General features: G+C 37.3%; 1 protein-coding gene and 1 pseudogene across 1 annotated transcript in view; one reads left to right on the top strand and one right to left on the bottom strand.

Moving 5' to 3' along the window:
- Chsy3 (chondroitin sulfate synthase 3) overlaps positions 1-21,264 on the bottom strand; it is a 287,344-nt gene that overhangs the window by 81,953 nt on the left and 184,127 nt on the right. The window lies entirely within an intron of this gene.
- On the top strand, positions 17,247-17,673 carry LOC103751044 (annotated as a pseudogene).

Below are 21,264 nucleotides of genomic sequence, written 5' to 3'. Positions count from 1 at the left end.
ATACCTTCAACCTTCATTGAAAAGCATTTTGCAGACCTCTCAATCTCTAATACAATACAGTCACATGAGAATTTTTTTTCACATGAGAATTTTTTAAAGTGCATATTTTTTCCAAAAGCCTGGGTTGAGATCAGAAGTTGTGCATTTCTGAGTAGCAACTAGAGGATGCCAATGAGGTTAGTCTGTGGACCACACACTGAGGAGCAGGTTACTCTTCTGCTTTGGTAAACTTAGTAGAATAAATATAATAAAATAAAAATTTTTTTCTAAAAAAATAAAATAAAAAAGAATACATCCTTACAAACTTTTGTAAGCACAGTAAATATGAATGAAAGGTCAAGACTTTGTTTATTATATGTCAAGATAGTTTGTTTATGGAAAAAACAAATAGCTAAAATAGCTGCCTGGAGAGTAGACTTGGTGTGTGTATTCAGTGTCAAAGTGAAAGGAAAAGGAATGAGAAAAACCAGACCTCTATTCCCAACAGGCCATGAAAATTCAAGAGTCTGTCACTGGTTCCAAACTACATGATTAGTGAGCCATTTTTTAAAAATCTTTTTAAATTAATTTATTTTTACACCCACTTCCCAGATAACACCCTCCCATAGCCTCCCTCCCCCCACTAGAGCCCTTATACTCTGATATCCCTGCTACTGTCTGCTGTGTTGTCGGCATCCCCAGCCATTCCCCACTACTTGCCCTTCTGGTGAATCTAGTCAGCCTATCTAGAGGTCTTTGTTTTAGGAGGGTCAGCTGTTCCTCATCTAGCAGGAATCAGTTGTCAATATTCCTTTGGATAAGATTGGGGTCTGCTGTTCATTTTCCCAGTTCTATGCTGGGTTACTATCTGGGAGTCACTTTAGCCACCCTGGCCAACAACTCAAAAGAAGGTATCGCCTGTCTGGCATTGTTGCTTGTTATGTAGCCTTAGATTAGTGAGCCTTTTATTACATCCTTCATCACCAACATCCTGCCATCACTTTGTTCCTTAGAGATGAGGTTACTAACCTGTAGCATGTCTCCCTGTTCCTCTGCATCCTTGTACACAGCATCCCAATTGCTTTCCCACTCCTTTATAATGCACCATCACTCAGGTTCTAAACTCTCCTTGTGTGGATATATGTAACTCACTGTTCACACCACTGTGGCAGAGTTCTAGGCCTTGTTAGTCCTTAGCACTCTCCCATTAGCTCCCTGTGAGCTACAAGTGTTGTTAGACATTAGGAAACTTCACAAGAACTCAGATGTTTTCTACTGTCTTCTTAAACTATTCCCCAAAGACAGCCTATTCCCACTCCTTGAAATGATGCCAAATTTTCTATATGAGTGTCAAAAATCAAACTCTATTTTTAGTACAACTCATTAAAACTAAGATGATTTAAGCTAAACTGGATAGGTGATTTTCCATCAAGACAAGTCAGCCAAGTCTCCTAGAATTATGCTGACTGAGCTTTTGAGAGAGCAAATTCTGGATTGGTTTGGCTTGGAGAGCCTGCTGTATCTCCTGACCTTCACTTCTGGCACTGGCTCAGGCCTGTGTTCCAGTGAGCAGCACAGATGTGCTCTGCTATCACAGGCAGTCTATGCAAGTGGCCAGGTGTCTACTGCAGCAGGTGATGAACTAATGAAATCAGGAAGGATCAGTCCATTCGGCATTAATCAATTGCCCACTGAGGTAGAACAGTTCTTCACAGCCAGTATGGTGACTGTTACATCAGCAGGAAAGAAAAGCGTGGGCCTATTAAGCTTCCTCCTGACTGGAAGTTATAGCACTAATACTGCCCACAGATCCTCCTGCTATTTGATTCATTTGAGCTCTCACACAGTCTATAGGAGTAAAATGCAAGAATGATATATCAGATACAAAAGATAACACCCAATAACATATGTTTTGAAATATGGAATGTTTATTCTGATTCTGAAGATAGACCTGATAGCTTTATCATGTCAGAGAAGGAACATTATATACTCCATCTTTGTCCCATGTGTGTGAACACTTCTAAGATAATTATTATGGCTGAGTAAGGCTGTGTCAGTAGAACTCCCTTCTTTCTACTGTTGGAAATGTTCTTGCTACTTGGGTGAAGTGTCTTCAAACTTTGAGGAGGGGATTTCCAGAAATAATCATGGGAAACAAATAAGGGAATCACTAGACTCACTCAGGAATGCTGAGTGAGTGGGTCCTTCAGGATGGATGATGCACTGAGGGACCAAAGGCAGCCCCTATGCAAGAAATGAGAACCTCCAGTATGATCAGTGAGAGCCCAGGAGGGCAAGGGAGGAATGTCTGACCCATTACAGGAGGAAGCTGACACAAAGTTTCACAGATGCTTCAAGGGGACAGGGCTTCTCTACTTCCCTAGGTTCCTCTTCCAAGGAAGAGCAGAAGACAATGTCATTCAAAGAAGCAGCTCTGACAGAAGTGCTGTTATTGTGTACATGACTAGGCTCAGACCAAGTGTTACTTATTGCCAAGTGATTTCCTGCACTTTCCTCATGGCAGTTGGAAATTCAGTAGGATACCTGGTCACAGACAGGAAGTCTGCAAAATCAATACTACAGTAACTAAGGGGGGGCAGTCAGTTTCTAAATTAGCAAAATATGGATAGATCTGGACAGAAGACCTGCAGAAGTAAACAACATTAAAGGGTTAAAGAGGATGGCTGAGTGTTTTATAAACATAAAGAGAGAAAAATAAGGTGTCAGATTCTAACCCTGTACAGTGATCAGAACCTTCACCCTCAAGAAGCATAATGGGGCTAGAGAGATGGGTCAGAGCATTGACTGCTCCTGCAGAGGGCTTAGGTTCAGTTCCCAGCACCCACATGGAGACCAACAACTGTATGTGACTCCAGTCTTAGGGGATCAGATGCCCTCTTCTGTCTTCCATACGCATTACATGACATGGGTGCACTTACATACAATGCAGGCAGACCACTCATACACATACAATAAATATAAGTATATAAAAATTTAAAAAAGAAATATTGGGACTGGAGAAATGGCTCGTCAGTTAAGAGCACTGTCTGCTCTTGAAGAGAATCTGGGTTCAGTTCTCAGCATTCACGTGGTGGCTGATAACCATCCATAATTCAGTCCCAGGGGATCTGATGCCCTCTTCTGGCCTCTGCATGCATTGAATGACAGGTGCATTTACACACCTGCAGATAAAACACTCATACACGTAAAATAAAAATACTAAATAAAATACTTTTTTTTAAAAAAGGAAGTATCGTAAGAAGGAATTCAAACTGTGGTATTCTGGAGTCAAAGGCATAAAAGAATGTCAGAAAATATTGAAATACAGGAAAACACTATAAGAATTCTTACAGTGAAAAAATTATGCATTGCTTTCCAGTAACCATTTCCAACCTAATGCTGTAGTTAGGAACATAAACATGTTACCATTAAGACAGCAAACCTGCCAGGTGTGGTGGCGCATGCCTTTAGTCCCAGCACTTGGCAAATGAGGGTGGATCTCTGTGAGTTCTAGGTCAGCCTGGTCTACATAGTGAGTTTGAGGCCCCTGGAGCTACAGGGAGATCCTATTTCAAAAATACAAACAAACAAACAAAAACAACAAAAATCCCAGAAAACCTTAATTTTATGCTCAGAAGATAATTGTGTACTTTGTGTTTATGGAAATAAAGACAAGAAAGAAGACAAACAGAAAAGTTAAAGCTTTCTTTTGGAAGTAGGGAATAAGATTTCAGGGACGAAAATCCTTTCTGTAATTATTCCTATTGAAATCTTTCTTATTTAGCACACAAAACTTTATTTATGCCAGGCGTGGTGGTGCATGCCTTTAATCCCAGCACTCAGGAGGCAGAGGCAGGCGGATCTCTGTGAGTTCAAGGCTGGTCTGGTCTACATAATGAGTTCCCGGACAGCTGGGGCTACAGGGAGACCCTGTCTCAAAAAAGACAAAAAAAAAAAATAGAAACAAAAAACCTTTATTTATTCTGTGTGTTTATGCTCAGATATATACACTCGTGTGTGTGCATGCCACAGTACATGTGCAAAAGTGAGAGGGTATCTGTGGAGTTTGTTCTCATCTCCCATCTTTATGGGGTTCTGGGTATCGAACTCAGGTCTCTAGCTTGTGTGGCAAGCTACTTTACCTGCTGTGCCAGCTCACCAGCCCTCCTATCATAATCTACCAATATCATTGTGGAAGACTGATGAAAATTTAAGAAAAGAAATAAAGTCACCTAAATTCAAGAAAGTCCTTCAATGTTTCCTAAATGATTTCTTGTCCAATTATGGTATAGCTACACTAATAATCTACACACAGATGGAGTTCTTTATCAGGGCTTTAAGATATCTCAGTTGCACATTCCTAAGTGAGAACATGCTAACAGTTCATAGGTCTAATTCAAGGAGGATTGTGAATTAGCAGAGTGGGATCTTTAGGAGTCAACTAAGGATAGAGGCTCCTGCAAGACAGACAGGTACTCAGGAGAGGGAACAAGATCTTGCAGTCTGGGTGTGTAAGATGACACCATCCAGGAACAGACAGACTGGAAGGCAACCCTTCAAGTGCTTGGAGACATTTTGAAATTGGCAAGGACAATCTCAACAACAGCACTTGCTTCAGGAACATCATATGAAAAGTCTTTAGATGAAGTTTGTGGTTAATTAATTCCTGCATTTGTCAGACACTGCCATGGCATTAAGTACTAGACATGTTCCAGGTACTTTATAAATATTGGCTCCCTGATTTTCAAAACACCATTATGAGGTGGGTGCTATTATTACTTTTCATATGATAAAAACTAAAAACTATATTTTTATGTTTATAATTCCACTTAGAAGCTTTGGGTCATGAGGATGACAATGTCCAGCAGGCCTTCAGGCCTCGACACACTAGTCCCCTTCACATGTCCTTCCCAACCTTTTCTGCACCTACCCTTACATTGACAGCTTTTTTCCTGATCCTCTGGCTGAGAAACACTATAGGTTGCTTAGCTATTTTTTTATTATTCAGATAATAAAATATGAAGGATTATAATTAAAACATGAAAGTTGGTGTGTTGTTGTATGTCTCTAATCCAGGCACCCAGGAGGCTATGAATTTTAGGGCAGCCTGGGCTACCTAGCAAGGTCATATCTAAAAATCATATTTTGATCTCATAGTGGAAGCCTGATAAAAAGTAAGGAGATAAAATCACCTAAATTCAAGAATACTGACTTTAATGTCTCCTTAAATGTATTTCTACAGTTTTTGGCATAGCTGCATACTCTACATACAATGCAGGATTCTTTATCCATTTTTTATTTTTAGAGTTTTTTCAGATCTGTATTAGTTCTTTGAGAATTTCATACAATGTATGGTTTTATGCGTGGTGTCACAACTGCTATGAGTTCAGATGTGCAAGTACCCTATTGTGTCCAAAAAAACCACTGTTTCAATGCAGTCGTCTACTACCTATTATCTTTCTGCTGCCTCTTTCACAGTGATTCTTGAGCCTTGGAAAGAGGGGATGTGAAACAAATGTCCCATTTAAGGCTGAGAACTCTATAGTCTCTTATCCTCTGCATTTCAATCAGATCAGGGTCTCTGTACTAATTGCCTGCAAATCAATCAATCAATCAATCAATCAATAAATAAATAAATAAATAAAATCTCTGATGAGGGTTGAGAGACGCACTGATCTATGGATATAGTGATAAGTCATTAGAAGTTGGTTTGATGCTAGATCCATTCAGCAGAATAGTAATAGGTTCTCCCCCAGGGTCTGTGATCGATCTAGCGACATGTTCTCAGTCCTGATAACATTGTGAAGGATGGCTTCTCTCTTGTGGAGCTAGCCTTAAATCCAATTTGAAAGTGCTTTTTATTTGAGCTTTAACATATCTCAGTACCTTAAGATAATGTGTGCTCCAATAATAACTACATTTGGAAAAACCATTATTTGGGGTTTCAAATGTACAATGATAATGTATTTGTTTAGACTTTTTTTTTACACAAATCATTTATTACTACAAAGAAACAGAATATGAACAAAATACAAGTCTCATAAAACGATTCAGTGTAAAACAGAGAGAGAAAAAAAACATTTCCCAAGTCCAAAACCATAATGCCTTTCTCTGGTGGCAACAAAAAAAAAGTGAGTATAATTTCAAAATGTATATTTCTAATTTATATTGGTTCCCAGGAACAGAGAGAATGTTGTTACTTTCCTGCTTTGTGGCAATACTTTTCAATGGAAACATACTTTTGAGCAAAAGCAGATTCATGTGTACTGCTTAAAAAGCACTGTAATAACAGTTCCATTGGTCAATAGGTATGGCTGGTTGGGGCACTCTGGTTGGCGGGTCCTGCAGATCCTCTCTCCTCCCTGCCTGGGATGCACAGGATTGATGATTGCAGTTGGACACTGACATGTAGCAACAGGGGGTGGTTTCACCACGTTCCCAGATGCCAACTCTGTCAAAGCTCATGTATATGCACGCTTTCTGACTGCCAGGCCAGTATTTTATATAATTCTGAGTTACTATTTCTTCTAAAAAGCATATTTTATTGACCCAATTTAAAATGTTCTTTGAATAGACTTATTTTGGTTTTCAGTGTAAATGCCTGTTGTGAGCTTTATTTCACTAAGAGATGACAAAGCACACAGAACGATATCTAACAAACTCTCAAATAGAGTTTGAAACTCACCCTTGTGTTTAATGTGGATACAGTAAACATATGAATTTTGAGCAAAATATATATTAGGATATTATGTTTGATTTACACAAATGGGTTTTAAATCTCAAATGTATTAGAAAAATAATATATGAATTCATCATTTGTTATTTTCCCTGTTGTGAACATTATCTGATATTCTACCTCAAATTCTTATACATAATTCTCTCTGATTTAAATACATACGAGATTTTAACAGTGTGATTCATGATTACAGAATTCTAAATATAATACAGCTCTCATCCCAGTACAGCTGTATGAATGGTTAATACTACTTGCTTAAATGTGACTTCTAATTACCTCTAAATATCAGCTACAAATGCCTCCATCACTGTAATTTTCTGCATTATTTTGCTAACCACTGAGAGATTTTGCCAAACAAAAGGGGAACAAGGACAGAATTGAACAAAGGGAACTAGAAGGGAAAATGATTTGGGTTTTGATTGAAATAATAAAAGTGATTACAATATCTCTATAATCTTATTCTCCTATTTCTCTTGTTTGATCTCATATTCTAAATCTCTGCTCAAGACCTTATTGGCAACTTGTTCAGTTGACATAGGGAGCAAACCGAGAGCAATACCAGCCCATATATCTGCAAATAAACAGAAGAAACTCAGCGCCAGAGATGCATCATGGGCACTGCCATTGACTCCTAATGAAGACTATTCTGCAGTGGAGTGCTTCCATGCAGAGAACAGGACATGCTGAATGAGTCAGAGTGCAGTGCCAGCATTCCTGGTGTGCTCAGACCAGAGGCAGGGCGTTTTCATACTTAGGAACCCAAATTCTCAGGACCCCTGTAAGGCTACTGAATAGGAAACTTATGATGCAGCTGATTCAGTGACCACACTCGGAGATCAATTGGAAGAGACTCTCCCTCAGGAAAGCACTGGACTCCATCTTCTCTTTTGTAAATGGGATGAAGTACTGTATACCTCACGAATGTCGCAGTAGCTGAGTCAACCACTCAACATGCCTCACCACAGCTAGTAATCTTATGTATATGTTCACTAAAATAGAATATGTGACATCAATTGCATGCTATATTTTATTCACTGCCATCTCATTGCACCTGTGGCTAGCTGTTAGCATTTTCTTTCTAGATAGTTGAAAAAAAATTCTGAGCATGGCAGATTATGGGATTCACCTAGTAACTAAAAAATACTGACTTCTTCACTTTTGTTTGCTTGATCAAAGCAGACGTCTATTTATTAGGACAATTTAAACACTTTTCAGAAGAGGCTATGTTCAGTCAGAAACTATCACCTTGACCTGTGAAAACAGACAATACGCCTCCTGAATACAATGGTTACACTAGGACCTTTTGTTGAACAACATGAAGAATCACACAGTTAAGGAAAGCTCTCTGTTTAAACAGACGGAGCTTTTTAAACACTTGGGCTGATTGTCAGATGTGTTCACAAACTTAGTAACAGCTGGATCTTGACATATCTGAGACCTTAGATAAAATACCCTACATATATTCAGGCTTTTAAAAATGTATACTTGCAGCAATCCACTATGGTGTGTAAAGAATAATAATCTCCAGCTGGTTTAACAGGCACTACTTCAATCCCTCCTATGCTGTTAAAAGTACAGTACGGTGTATTCTTGGCATCGAGGTTTTTACATTTATTGGTTGCTCATCCTGAAGATCCATAGCTAGGTGAATTTGTGCTGTGATGAGCACAGATTTGAAGGATCCATGCCATGGGCTGGGCAATGCCACGTGAGCTTGTGTGTCAGTGAGTGAGGTAGCTCATTGAGTGGCATAGTTTCATATTATCACACAGCACTTTCAGTGTTAAGTACATGGAAGTTTGTACATAAACAACAGCCAACAGATAAGAAATGAAGTGTCAGTGAAGTTGAAAGTACAATAAACACTGTTCCCAGCAACAGCTCAACCCCGACGACAGCAACGCTGCACAAACCTTTGTGTTCTTAAATCTGGAGCATCTGAAAGATTTTAAATCTTCCTCTTGAAGACACCTATACAAAGTTTAAATTTCTCTTATAATGCTACACATTTCACTTAGATTTAATAAGTCCAAAAGTTAATGATGTGTGAAGTCCACAGCATATTAATGATGACCTGTTTCTGCATTGTGTATCAATTTACACAGTAAGTTCTTTGGATTTTCCATCCAATTTAGGAAAAAATACACATGTTCATGTCAACCCACTCTAGAGATCATCTCCCAAAGGCTCAAGGCAGATCTTACAAAATCTGAGTTTCATATATTGTCAGCATAAAGGCTCTGTGCAAAATGAAAACCACAGATTAGATTGTGGTTCCTGTGGGTTCGCCTTTCACAATGTTAAAGCATCCTTCTTAGGAATCATATGTACTGTGGAGCAAAGACTAGCTCCTCCTCCTCCTTGTGAACTACTGTGGACGCCACAGCAGAGGAAGAAAATCAGCTTCTCTTCTCTTTTATTCTATCGGGCTATCCAGTGCAACTTTAAATACAGCTCTTTTGGTCAAAGTGTTGAGTAAAACTAAAGCTTTAATCAAATCTTTACCAGTAAATTAAGTGAAAAACAAAGTTAACTCTATAAAACCCTCACCAAAAACCTGTAGCTCAATTTCAAAGTCATTGCAAATCCTATGGTGAAGAAAAGTCCGAAGCAACCAGTTTTCCTTCCGTTCCTTCTTCTAGTTTGTGAAAATGACATTTATTTACTTATCTACTTATTGATTGATTGATTGATTGATTGATTGTGTGTGTGTGTGTGTGTGTGTGTGTGTAGGCCAAAGGGCAACTGGGTGGAGTTGGTTCTCTCTTTCTACTATGTATGTTCTGGGGATCAAACCTGGTGCCTTCAGCAGCTGGGCTATCTTACCAGCTCTTTTTCTTGTTTTTTTGAAACAGGATATGCTATGTAGTCCAGACTGACCTTGAACTCATGGCAATTCTCCTGCCTTGGCTTCATGAGTACTGGAATTTACAGGCCTGTGCCACCATATATGGTGACATTTTCTTTCTCTTTCTTAGTCACAGGTTGCTCGGGACCTCCAATTCCAGTATTTCCATACTTTAATGTTCTGGAAGGGATGATTTTCCAAGCGTATCTAGACCTCCTTTCTCTATTTCATCCCCTATTACTTAATACCCAATTTCTACCTCTCCCCTCTTCTGGGGTTCTGCAGTATTCTCAAGTCATTTATAGTTCGAATAAGAACACTTTCTTATTCAAGTGAGACAATGCATGAAACTTCAATCTGAGTTAATATCTGCCAGATTCTAACACTTTCTCAAATCCCATCTCATATTTTCCAACATACATAATATGTGGAAAAATTACTCTCTAGAATATGATATGTTCTTTAGAAAAGAAGCAAAATCAGAGCTCTCTTTCATAAAATGTCCCTTTTATTCTATATTAATGAGAAAATAAATACTATTGAAATTTGAAAATTAAGCAAGAAATGTTTGACCAACATATTTACCTTAAAAATTTACAGTTGTGTGCTTTGTAAATGTGTAATAAAGATTTTAAAGATCCTTTTGATGAATCCAGAGTCTAGATGCTGATTTAGCTATTACTTAAGGCATTTTGTCAAGAGCTTTCTAGCCTATCAGGAACACATTTTCAAATGTCTCCTCTTATTACTTTCAATAGGAGATCACCCCCTAGTGGAAATGCAGTAGACAATGTGTTGTTACTGTGCCTTGTCGGGGAAGCATGTTATGGAACTCCATGGTTCCTAAAAGAATGTTTATGCTTCCAAGAAAATGACAAAGAGATGATTTTAAAAAACAATACAGATTTCCAAGTTATAGTGGAGCCCCATTAACAAAAGGATAAATTAATAGTTATAACATTTCCTAGACTTGTATCCTAGTGAAAAATCAACATCTGGTTCCATTAGGACCTTATTTTAAAATTTCATTTCCATGTTATAGTGTTCCTATTAAGGCAGATTACAGAACATGTCTGTGCTAGATTACATTTTCCTTTCTATCCACTAATCTTGAGGAGTGAAATACAGTCAGATTAGTGAGGCCCATGCTTTGGGTTATTTGGACCTACTGGTAGAACAAATTGTGCACAAATGTGAAATATTAATATTTGCCTCATGCTGATTAGCTGCTTCATGACAGAACTATTTTTGGTGCTTGAAATGTTATTAATAAACTTTAAGTGTACTAATGGATATAAATGTTGAATTATTGCCTCTCCACAAATTCACTTCCAAGTTGACAATGTACATATGAATGTCCTAACAAAAATTTGCCAATCAAGGTTTTAAAAATGTGATAACTATTTAATCACATTTATAAAGCAAAGTTAATAAATTTAATTAAGCCTCACATTACTACGGCACCATTCTATCATAGAATATACATATCATGATGTTCTATGGTAATATGACTCTAACAATGTGTTACAGCCTAGATTAATCAATGAATTTTTCCATCAGCCATGGGATCTTGATTGTAAATGTTATTAATGAAAATAAAATTCAAACTGGTAATTAGACAAAATGGTAATTCTGCCACTTAAACAGCCAAATGGAAACTGCATGTATCTTACATACACTATGGATTCATTCATTATATAACATATACCTTAACACACTCATATACAACATGGATGCAGAGGGTAATTTAATAAGGGTTCTCTGAAATTATGATTAGAGAGTCTAAAATCAGCATGGCATCTAAAGGGAACTTCATACATACAGATAAAAATTTTAAAAAGATATGTATATCTTTTCATATTTCATTAGGTAAAAGGGATTTTCAAGGATTTTTTTAAAAATTAAATTGTCATTAACCAGAGGGAATTGATCACTAAATTAGGCAAGGACATTCATTCTTGCCAAATCTATCAATCTTACAAGAACATTGAAAGCCCAATAAAAATTTCAAAGATGTATCTAAGAGTTCCTCATAAGTTATAAATAGTTATAAAATCATCAGCTGTCATTATGCTTATATTCAGATGCTGAAGTTCTGATAGTAAGAAATGATTTTCATTATGATTTACCAAAGGATTCTACCAGCCTGGTGGAACTGTGCTAAATACTGAAAGCACAAAACACGTTGGCTCCTCTTAATCTGGAAAAGTGATGGCAGCTGTAAGACAGAAGCAGTCAAGTGATCTGTGCAACTGCAAGGAGAAATGAAGAGGACAGGGTGTATTTGCATACTGCTATGCATAAGACTGATACCAGTAACTGGAGCTAATTGTAAAACTGAACTTATTATCAATAGGTGCTATGTTGTATCTCTTTCAGGATAGTCTTTGACTTCTGAGGACTGTGAGGGTCTTTTGTGTGGAATGAAAAATGAAATTCAGCAACGTATTTATCCTTTTGTTAATGGGAACTCCACTATAACTTGGAAATCTGTATTGTTTCTAAAATCATTTTGTCGTTTGCTTGGAAGCATAATGAAATTCAGCATATGTATATATGCAACACTATAAGGAGTGAAGCTACAGCTGTCTAAGCCGAGAACCTATTTACAAAAGAAATAAATGCACGTAGAGTGTGGAGGAAACCAACTCATTATATTGTATTTTAATATCAGCGTTATTTCTTTACGTAGTTATGTAGTGCTCTCTGTGGACTGTTTAATTGTTTAATAAAAGGACACCAAGCAAGTCACCTTCATTTTAAAATATATGCTGCTCATTTTGCAGAGCTAGTGGGAACTATGCATTACTATTATTAACATTAGCTACTGTAACACTGTGAAAAGGTCAGGAGAATTTACTCTTTATATAATGCTTGGATGGCAAAACTAATTCATACCAGATTTGTTTCTACAAAGAAAGAGCAAAGAACCAAGGCTTTTACCCAAATACTACAAGTTATACAAGTAAAATTCATTTTGGTTCAGAAAGCACACTATCACTTAAAGCAAGCATTACCAAGATTTGTTATATAGCTATATTGATAACTTTAGTTACTGATTTTTTTTTGATAAATAGCTTAAGAACCTTCAATGAATGGGGTTAAAGTCAGAAATGGACTCTTAGGGAGACAAAGCAATGATTAATGTTACTCATTATTAACTTTTCAAAGCATAATCACAGTATAAGCAGACAGGTAAAGAGATATGGTAAGTATACAAAACAGAATTTTATGTATCCATAAAGAAAAATGTAATCATAATATTTATTATGTTAGGTGAAATAAACTTGACTCAGGAAAGAAATACCATGTGTGTTCTCTCGCTTGTGGAACCTAAACTTGAAATTATATGTGGTTTATGTATTTATATCTAGGTGTTTGTAGGTCACAGAGGAGACTGAGAAGAGAAAAAGACATATTATGAGGGGTGGAAAAACATATGCAACAGGAAAACACAAAGAGGAGGTAACTGAGGGAGAAAGGGAACATCTGGAGGGCAGAAAGAGCAGGAGGGAGGATGGCGAGGAAGAGGAAAGAAAGGGAACAAAGCACAGCAACTTATACTCTGTTGTTTGTGTGAAGATGCCATAATGAATCCCATTATTCCATATGCTACCTTAAATTTTTAAAAAGCTCGCTGAGATTGTAAAGCATATGCCTGATAAAAACAAGTAATACTATGAACCTTTGTTACCATGGGTGTAGACCTGGATCTTTTTAATTATTCTGATCCCCAGGTGCCCTTGCCCATGTAATAATAAATACTGCAAATGATGTAGTTAGAGGTAGTTATCAAGACTATCAGGGTAATGACAACAGAGACTGTAAATCTACGCTTAGAGACAGACTATAACAATGAGTCATGCAAATATGAATATTGAATAGATGGTGTTAAGTCATATCAAGGACAGGCTAAATTGTACAGTTCCTGTCAGCAATCTCTTCTCACTTCCACTCCATTTTATTTTGTCATATAACTTAATCGCCACTTGAAATAAATTTGTGTATGGCTTTAATCTCTGTAACTCTATGGTGGAATAAAAGCCATTTGAAGGTAGAGATTTGATGTGTTTTGTATTCTACTGTGTCACCAGCACTTGACCAAATACCTGGCAAATGAAAGGAGAAGCTAAGTAGCTGGTCTTCTTGTGGGGTGTAGGTTCTTCTCTTTTGCTGCTGGAGATGACATGCCAAAACCAAAAAGGAGACGATGTACTGATTAGATTGAGCGTTTGCACCATGAGGACTCTAATGGCTCAGGAAATAATGCCAACTGACAAGTAGGATCTCATGATATTAAAAGCCCAGCAAAGGAAACAATCAAGTGAAGAGTCAACCTACAGCAGAAGGCAGTCGTTACTAATTACACATCTATCTGACAGAAGATTAAAATAAAGATAAAACAAAGATCTCAAAAAACTAAGTAACAGGAAACCAACCCAGTCAACAGATAGGCTACTAAAATGAACAGACAGTTCTCAAAAGATTAAGTATAGCTGGACATGGTGGCACACACCTTTAGTCCCAGCATTCTGAAGGCAGAGGCAGGAAGACTGAGGTCAGCCTCGTCTATATAGAGTTCCAGGCCAGCTGGGACTACAGGGAGACCCTCAAAGAAATCCTCTCAAAAATATGGTGTATAAAAAGCCAGTAAACATGAAAAATGTTGAACCTCACTAGCCATCAGACAAATACAAATTAGAACTACACTAAAATTCCATCTCATGCCAGTGAATGGCAGTCAATAAGAAAACAGCAAATTCTGGTGGGGATGCAGACAGAAGGCAATTCTTACACACATTTGTGAGGAATATGAATTAGTCTAGCTACTAAAGAAATCAATGTGGAGATTCCTCAGAAACTGAATATAGATCGACCACATGACCACTCCTGGGTACATGCCCCAAGGATGTCACATTTACATATTTCAGCAGTAGTCACAATTGCTAAACTACGGACCCAACATAGGTGGGTCATAAGAGATTATGCTCAAGTACATTATATATTTGTATGAAAATGTCATTAGATAACCCAGCACCATATATAATGAATATACACTAATGAAAATAATATAGATGTACTAAAATCATGCACATTAATAAAAGCAGGTAAGTGCATGACATTGTGGTATACCTGGTTAAGACACTGCTGAACTAAGCATGGCGTGAAATTCTCTCATAATTCACACATGATATATGCATCACATGAAATTCTCTCATAACTCACACATGATATATGCATCACATAAAGCCATAAAATGGCATAAACGGCAGTTGCTTCCTAAAAGAAGTTACTGACCCTTCAATCCACAGGTAAGACCCCTGGGCTTGTTTGCTTTGAAAGAATGAACATGAGATCCAATTATTTGTGGGTTCCATATACTCACAACAAAAAACATCTGAAATAATTTTTTAAATGTTTATTTGGGCCAGGAATAGTGCACACACCTTTAATTTCAGCATTCAGGGAGGAGGCAGAGGCAAGTGGATCTCTGTGAGACAGAGGCCAGCCTGGTCTACATAGTGAATTCCAGGTCAGCTGGCGTTAGAGGGAGACTCTGTCTCAAAAAGACCAAAAGAAAATAATAATGCTCATTGGGGGGAAAAAATCCTAGCATCATCATTATCAGGGGAAAACTCTGAACACATTTGTAACTGAGTATATGTAGACAATTACTGACACTGTAACAGCAGGGTACCTGAATTGCTGCCTTACACTTTGCCAAGAATAGGTTGATATCCCTCTATATATGAGTAGCTTTGTTTTATGTTTGATCTTTATATCAGGTATTTTGAGGATGATCAGATGTTCATGACAATGGTACTGCAGAAACAGAAAATAAGTGATTGACTTTAAGATACTTTAGTGAACTCTACCAGAAATATAATCGGAGTCAAACTGCTACAAATGTATATATGGTTCAAAGAATCTAGTTAGTAGTTGCCATACAGAAATTTGCATAATGTGACAGCATAACTACAAACTATTTTCAGAATGGAACAGCGCATATAATTAAAAGTTATGCTAGATTCCATGCTACTATTCTGAAAATGTGTTACTTTATGCAGGCCTTTCTTAAGACAAATAAGACTAAAATCTCTGCATATAGCTGGCCTCAAGTGACTCAGGAATTGTAAGCCAATCTAAATGCTAGTGCATCGACCAAGGAACAGGTTCTCCTCACCCAGCAGTCACTTCTATCTCAAACTACAACTCTCAGAGTGAAAAGGAATTATTTGTCTAAACAATCAGTATTTGAAATAAAATGGCATCTTGGAGATCTGATATGCATGTGTTTAAACTATTTTGAAGAGAAAAGGAGAACAGGGGAACAGGGGTGGAAGAGTCAGAGAGAGGAGGAGGAGATGAGAGAGACAGAGACAGAGAGGATGTGCTCAGGGCTGTCTTCCTGAAGACCCACACTCTGTCTCCTTACTTTCATAGTCAAACTTTCCAGTTCCAACTTACTACCACATTGCTGGCACATCAGTCAGCCCCCAAACTCAAGCCAATCTACCCAAACACCACTTTCTTGACCTGATGAATGTAACCTAAATCCCACTATCAACTGAGACCTTTAATTGCCCGGCCTTGCTCTGTCTGTTTGACATTAGTGTCCTTGAGAGCCCATTAAAATATGTATTGCCATTTCATATAAAGTCTTCCCTTCTCTCTATTTGCTGATCCCTTGCCTTTGAGAACAGGAGCCCTGGACTTTTGACTTATGTTGCTAAACCTCTCAGAAAAAAAGGGTAATATCCTTCCACCAGCCCTCAACCTCTAACTTCCCAAGTTTTCTTTCTGAGTCATATTAAATGTCAGTGGTGAAGGATATCACTGTGATTAAATGGGGTATTTAAAAATATATTTATTAATTTGATCAAGAGTGTTAATTCATTCCTGGAGTCATACGATATGTGCATGAGAGCTCTTCAGTGAAAACGTATTCCCTTAAGAAAACACTGCCGCAGAGATATACTGAAATACATGTTTAATCATCAGCTTCCATTTTAATCCTCTGGCAAATATTGTTAAAAAAACATTTTTATCAATGTGAATAATCAAACTAGAGATACTTCTGGTGAGTTTTATGAGCTGCTGATGAAATAGTAAAAGGTAAGCTGCACGAAACAAAATTGGGCCTAAAAGCAATCCCCCATACCCTAGAAGTACGAAAATGAGCTTTCACATTTGACAATCTGAATAGTAAATACATTTAGGTATTTGTGAAAAAGAATGCTTAAGTTTAACATCTATCAATACATTTTTATTCTTTGCATAGACTAAGCACATGTTTTACAATATAAACCACTTTAAAGATGTGAGACAGCATAGGGAACCCATTATTAATGAACAATCACAGAGCAGGCAGTCCATCTTCACGAGATCAAGTGGTGTACAGGGAGACATGCATAGAACAAGGACTAGACAGAACTAGGGTAGCGTTTTATATGCAGAGGAAATGTAAAGTGAAAACCATGGCTTGCTGGCGTATAAGATGCCAATGACTTCAGGTAAAGTTATGCACTACATTTTCAACAGTAAAGGCTTTTGTACTTTTAAGTTAGTTCATTCAGAAAAGTATTTCCTTTTCAGTAAAAAGCATTTTATACACAGTTCCCATGCATATATCTGTATTATTTTTCTGTCTACATACTTCATTTAGATATCTGATAATGAAAATGCTGCCTGAATTTTTAGGTCTATAGTATAATCAGCAAAAAGTTGGAACTTGAGCTGTGCCCTGTGTTTGCAGATGGCGTCACTTGGATCCTGAGCATCCGCGAGTGGTTCCCAAAACAATGGCCAAGAACAAATCAAAAGGGCAGAAGTCCAGGAATGTCTTTCATTTAGCCAGTCAAAAAAACTTCAAGGCCAAAAACAAAGCAAAACCAGTTACTACTAATCTTAAAAAGATAAACATTATGAATGATGGAAAAGTTAACAGAATGAACAGACCTTTTGCAAATAGACAGAAGGAACCTGCAAACTTTTCCAAAAACGTCTTTCTCTTAAACCTGCGCAGAAAGAGCTGGTTCCTCAGCAGCAGCACCATGGAAATGAACCAGCTAATGTTGACGGAGCTGCAAGGTTAATGGTGCAGTTGTAATAGTGATGTATCAAATTCCCCCAAAAGATCAATAAATTAAATATTTTATACAACTTAAAAAAAATTGGAACTTGAATGGGCCAAAATGTAAAAAGAATTATAATCACAACAAAATGAAACTTTTGCTCATAAAGATAACATTTATGCAAACTTCGTAAGTCACACACACAGCAGGCATGCATTTATCTCACTTTCTGTTCTCAATGTGTTTGATGCCACAGAAGAAAAGCTCGATTGGCATTATTCGAACATAAGTTTCAGGTCATGTTAATTCTAGAACTACGCAAATCCTTTCACTTCTGCATTGTGTACAACCCATCTTCTACAAAAGCAGGTTTTTCATACAGCTAAGAAATCTGGCCAGAAGGATAAACAAAATCACAAATACAGTGTTGCTAGAAATTTTCAACATTCTAGAAACGGCTCTGAAAGTGCATGGCTTGTTCCCAGTTGGAGTATTTCAATTAGTCTTTGCCATGTGTTCCATCTGCTGAATCTATACTTGCGCCCCACGCAGCACAACACCTCTAGGCACGAGGAGGGCTACGCAGTCCTATTTTTCCAGCAGGGTATTGTGATGCGGTTGCGGTTGTTGTAAGGCAGATAAATGATTCTGGTTTTGCCCTTTGAGTTATTGAGTGAAGATTTTCATTCTCAAGTAGGACGCTCTGCCAGGATCAATCTTTGGAACAAGCTGCTAGGACATATGTATATGAAAAAGGTACATATGCAAAGTAGCAGAATTTTATTCTAAGATAGTGTGGGCTAGAATTTCCTTTGCACACTTTCCTCTATTCTCCACAATCCAGCCAATACGTAGAGCTCAAATGCCAGCTAAATCACATTCCACTTTGTGTGAGGACTATTGGTGATCATCATAATTTCTGCATCCTGTTAACCACATGACTGCATACCTAGCAGATGAAATGCTGGGCATATGTTTAAATATACTTGAAGTAAAATCAATTAGAATCATCCGAATGCGAGAGATCTTGGTCTTGCTCCTGCCCCAGACAGCACAGCAACCAGAGTGTCCATGAAAACAGCAGAAAGTGATGCTCAGAAGGGGGAGGTAGGTTTTTTCAGTACAAGGGAAGTGGATATAAAACAAAAGAATTGTCAATAGTCAATCTCAGTAAGACTTTCAAATTACAGAGCATTATTAAGCAAAAAATATTTAAATTTTGTTGAATTACAACATTATTCAAGATTAATGCTAAAAATAAAGACAAATAATCAGCAAATTATACAGACAAGTTTCCTCACATGGCTACATGGCTTTTATTAATGGAACCTAGTAGCTATCGCACTCTTACTATCAGAATGCTAATTTTTCCCTTGAATTTACTACTGAAAGATGCTCAAATCAACAACAATAGTAATAAAATAGTGATAATGATAATGATAATAATGATAAAATTAACACAGGAGGGTTAAGAATACATAGGGATTTAACTTGTGGTAACTATGGAGCCCAATTCTTGGAAAATGTTTAACATATCTTTCAAAAGAAAACACTGCCGTGTATAAATACAATAAAGCAATGTTTACACAGTATAGTTTCTATTTCAACATCTGTTGCAACTTACAAAATGCAAAAGTGAAATAAACTTAGAAATAATCTACTACTGTGAAAGTAATACAAGTGAGTAATTGCATTATGACAAGATTGGCTAATAATTGAAGAATGAGGGGGTTAGAGCTGGCTCTGTGGTTAAGAGCACTTGCTACTCATGAAGAGGACACAGGTTTGGTTCCCGGCACCCACACTGGGTGACTCACAGCCACCTGTAACTCCAGTTTCAGGAGATCCCATGCCCTCTTCTAAATCACATAAAATAAAAACAATTTTTTAAATTGAAGAATGATATCAAATTATAACTTAATTTTTAACCAGTGGAAAACTTGAAGTACTTCCTAACTGAAAGTACTATAAGGAAGTCATTGCAATGAAAGAAATTTCCAAAATGCTGTTATGATGCTAGTACATAAATAACTTTAATCAAGAATGTGAAATATTTATGCACAAAAACATAAAATCTTGTTGAAAGAAAATGAAAAAGACACAAAATAATAGAAGGATGCCCTGTGTCTCGATTGGCAGAATAGTCAAATTTTCCATATTATCCAAAATGACCTACAGATTCAATGTAATCCCAATCAAATTCCAATGATATATATTATGAAACTTAAATAAACCTTAAACCTAAAAATTTTCTGCAACCACAAAGCATTCCAAATGATTAAAGCAGTCCTGATCACAAAGCATCATCCTACCTGATTTCAAAATCTCTGATAAATATACAGTTGAGAAATAAATCCAAACATCCATAGTCAGTTGACTTATGATGACTATATCAGGAACAAACAATAATTGTGGGGGAAAGACATTTTCTTCAATAAATGGTGTTAGGAAAACTATCAATGTACAGAATAATGAATTGGATGTGCATCTCATACCATACACAAAACCAAAAGGTTAAGCATTAAATATTTGACCTGAATCTGCAAAATTATTTGAAGGACATTGAACATTTAAAAAATTCTCACATTTGTATTTCTTCTTTCGAGCATTCTGTGTTTAATTCCATGCCCAGTTTTAAAATTATTTGTTTGTTTTCTTGGTGTTTAGGTTTCAGAGCATTTTGTACATTCCAAAGACTAACCCTCTATCAGATGTATAACTGGAGAAGGCTTTTTCCTGCTCTACAGGCTACCTCTTCACTGGAATTATGGTCTCTTTCATTGTACAGAAGCTTTTCAGGTTCATGAGGACCCATTTTCAGTTGTTAGTCGTAATAACCTTCAATACTGTGGTCCTGCTCAGAAAGTCCTTTCCTCTGCCTACAAGATGATGCATATTCCTTACTTTGTCCTCAAACAGATTCAGGGTATCATGTGTTATGTTGAGTCCTTGATCCAACCGATGGCTGCTGGGGGAAGGAGAGTCAATTTTCTTCAAGGATGTGGCCTCTCAGAGGTACCAACGCTTCAGCAGATGACCCTGAACCCATGTATATACTGTCAGCACCAAGTGGACTCAGTGAGTTTAAAACAAAAAAGCACATGAAGTTGGGAAAGACTATCAATTGGAGGAATAGGGGGAAAATTGAAGGGAAATGAATGGAGGATAGGGATGGTTTTGATAATTTAGTTTTTAAAAATCTTAAAAAGATAGACCCACTGGAGGGGTACTCCAGTTGCCTCACCCTATGTCCCTGTTCAGCATGGAAGAAGACAGAGCGGTCTGCGTCCCCATTCCCTATTGGCAATTTGGATAACCCCTTCAGAGGCTGGCGTGGTAAGAATAAGAAGTAGGAACTGGCTAGGCAGCTAGGGTAAAAAAGGCCCCAAAGAAAAGTCTCCAGTTTCTTGGCTAAGTCAAAATGTCCTTGGGACTGTTAGCAACATACTCTGTTCCAAAGGCCAGAAATGTCAAAAGTATTTGAGAGCTTGTATCTAATCCTTAAAAGATTTTAGGGTTACCTCTTCAGAAGGGAGAATGTTAAGAGTAGCCAAAAGCCCCATTAAAAAATAAATAAATAAATAGCCGGGCGTGGTGGTGCATGCCTTTAATCCCAGAACTCAGGA

Source organism: Nannospalax galili, unplaced genomic scaffold (assembly GCF_000622305.1).
Source record: "Nannospalax galili isolate Female #2095 unplaced genomic scaffold, S.galili_v1.0 scaffold427, whole genome shotgun sequence".
In the NCBI taxonomy this organism is placed as follows: domain Eukaryota; kingdom Metazoa; phylum Chordata; class Mammalia; order Rodentia; family Spalacidae; genus Nannospalax; species Nannospalax galili.
Note: the sequence above shows the minus strand (reverse complement) of the source record. Positions and strands in the feature narration are given on the sequence as shown.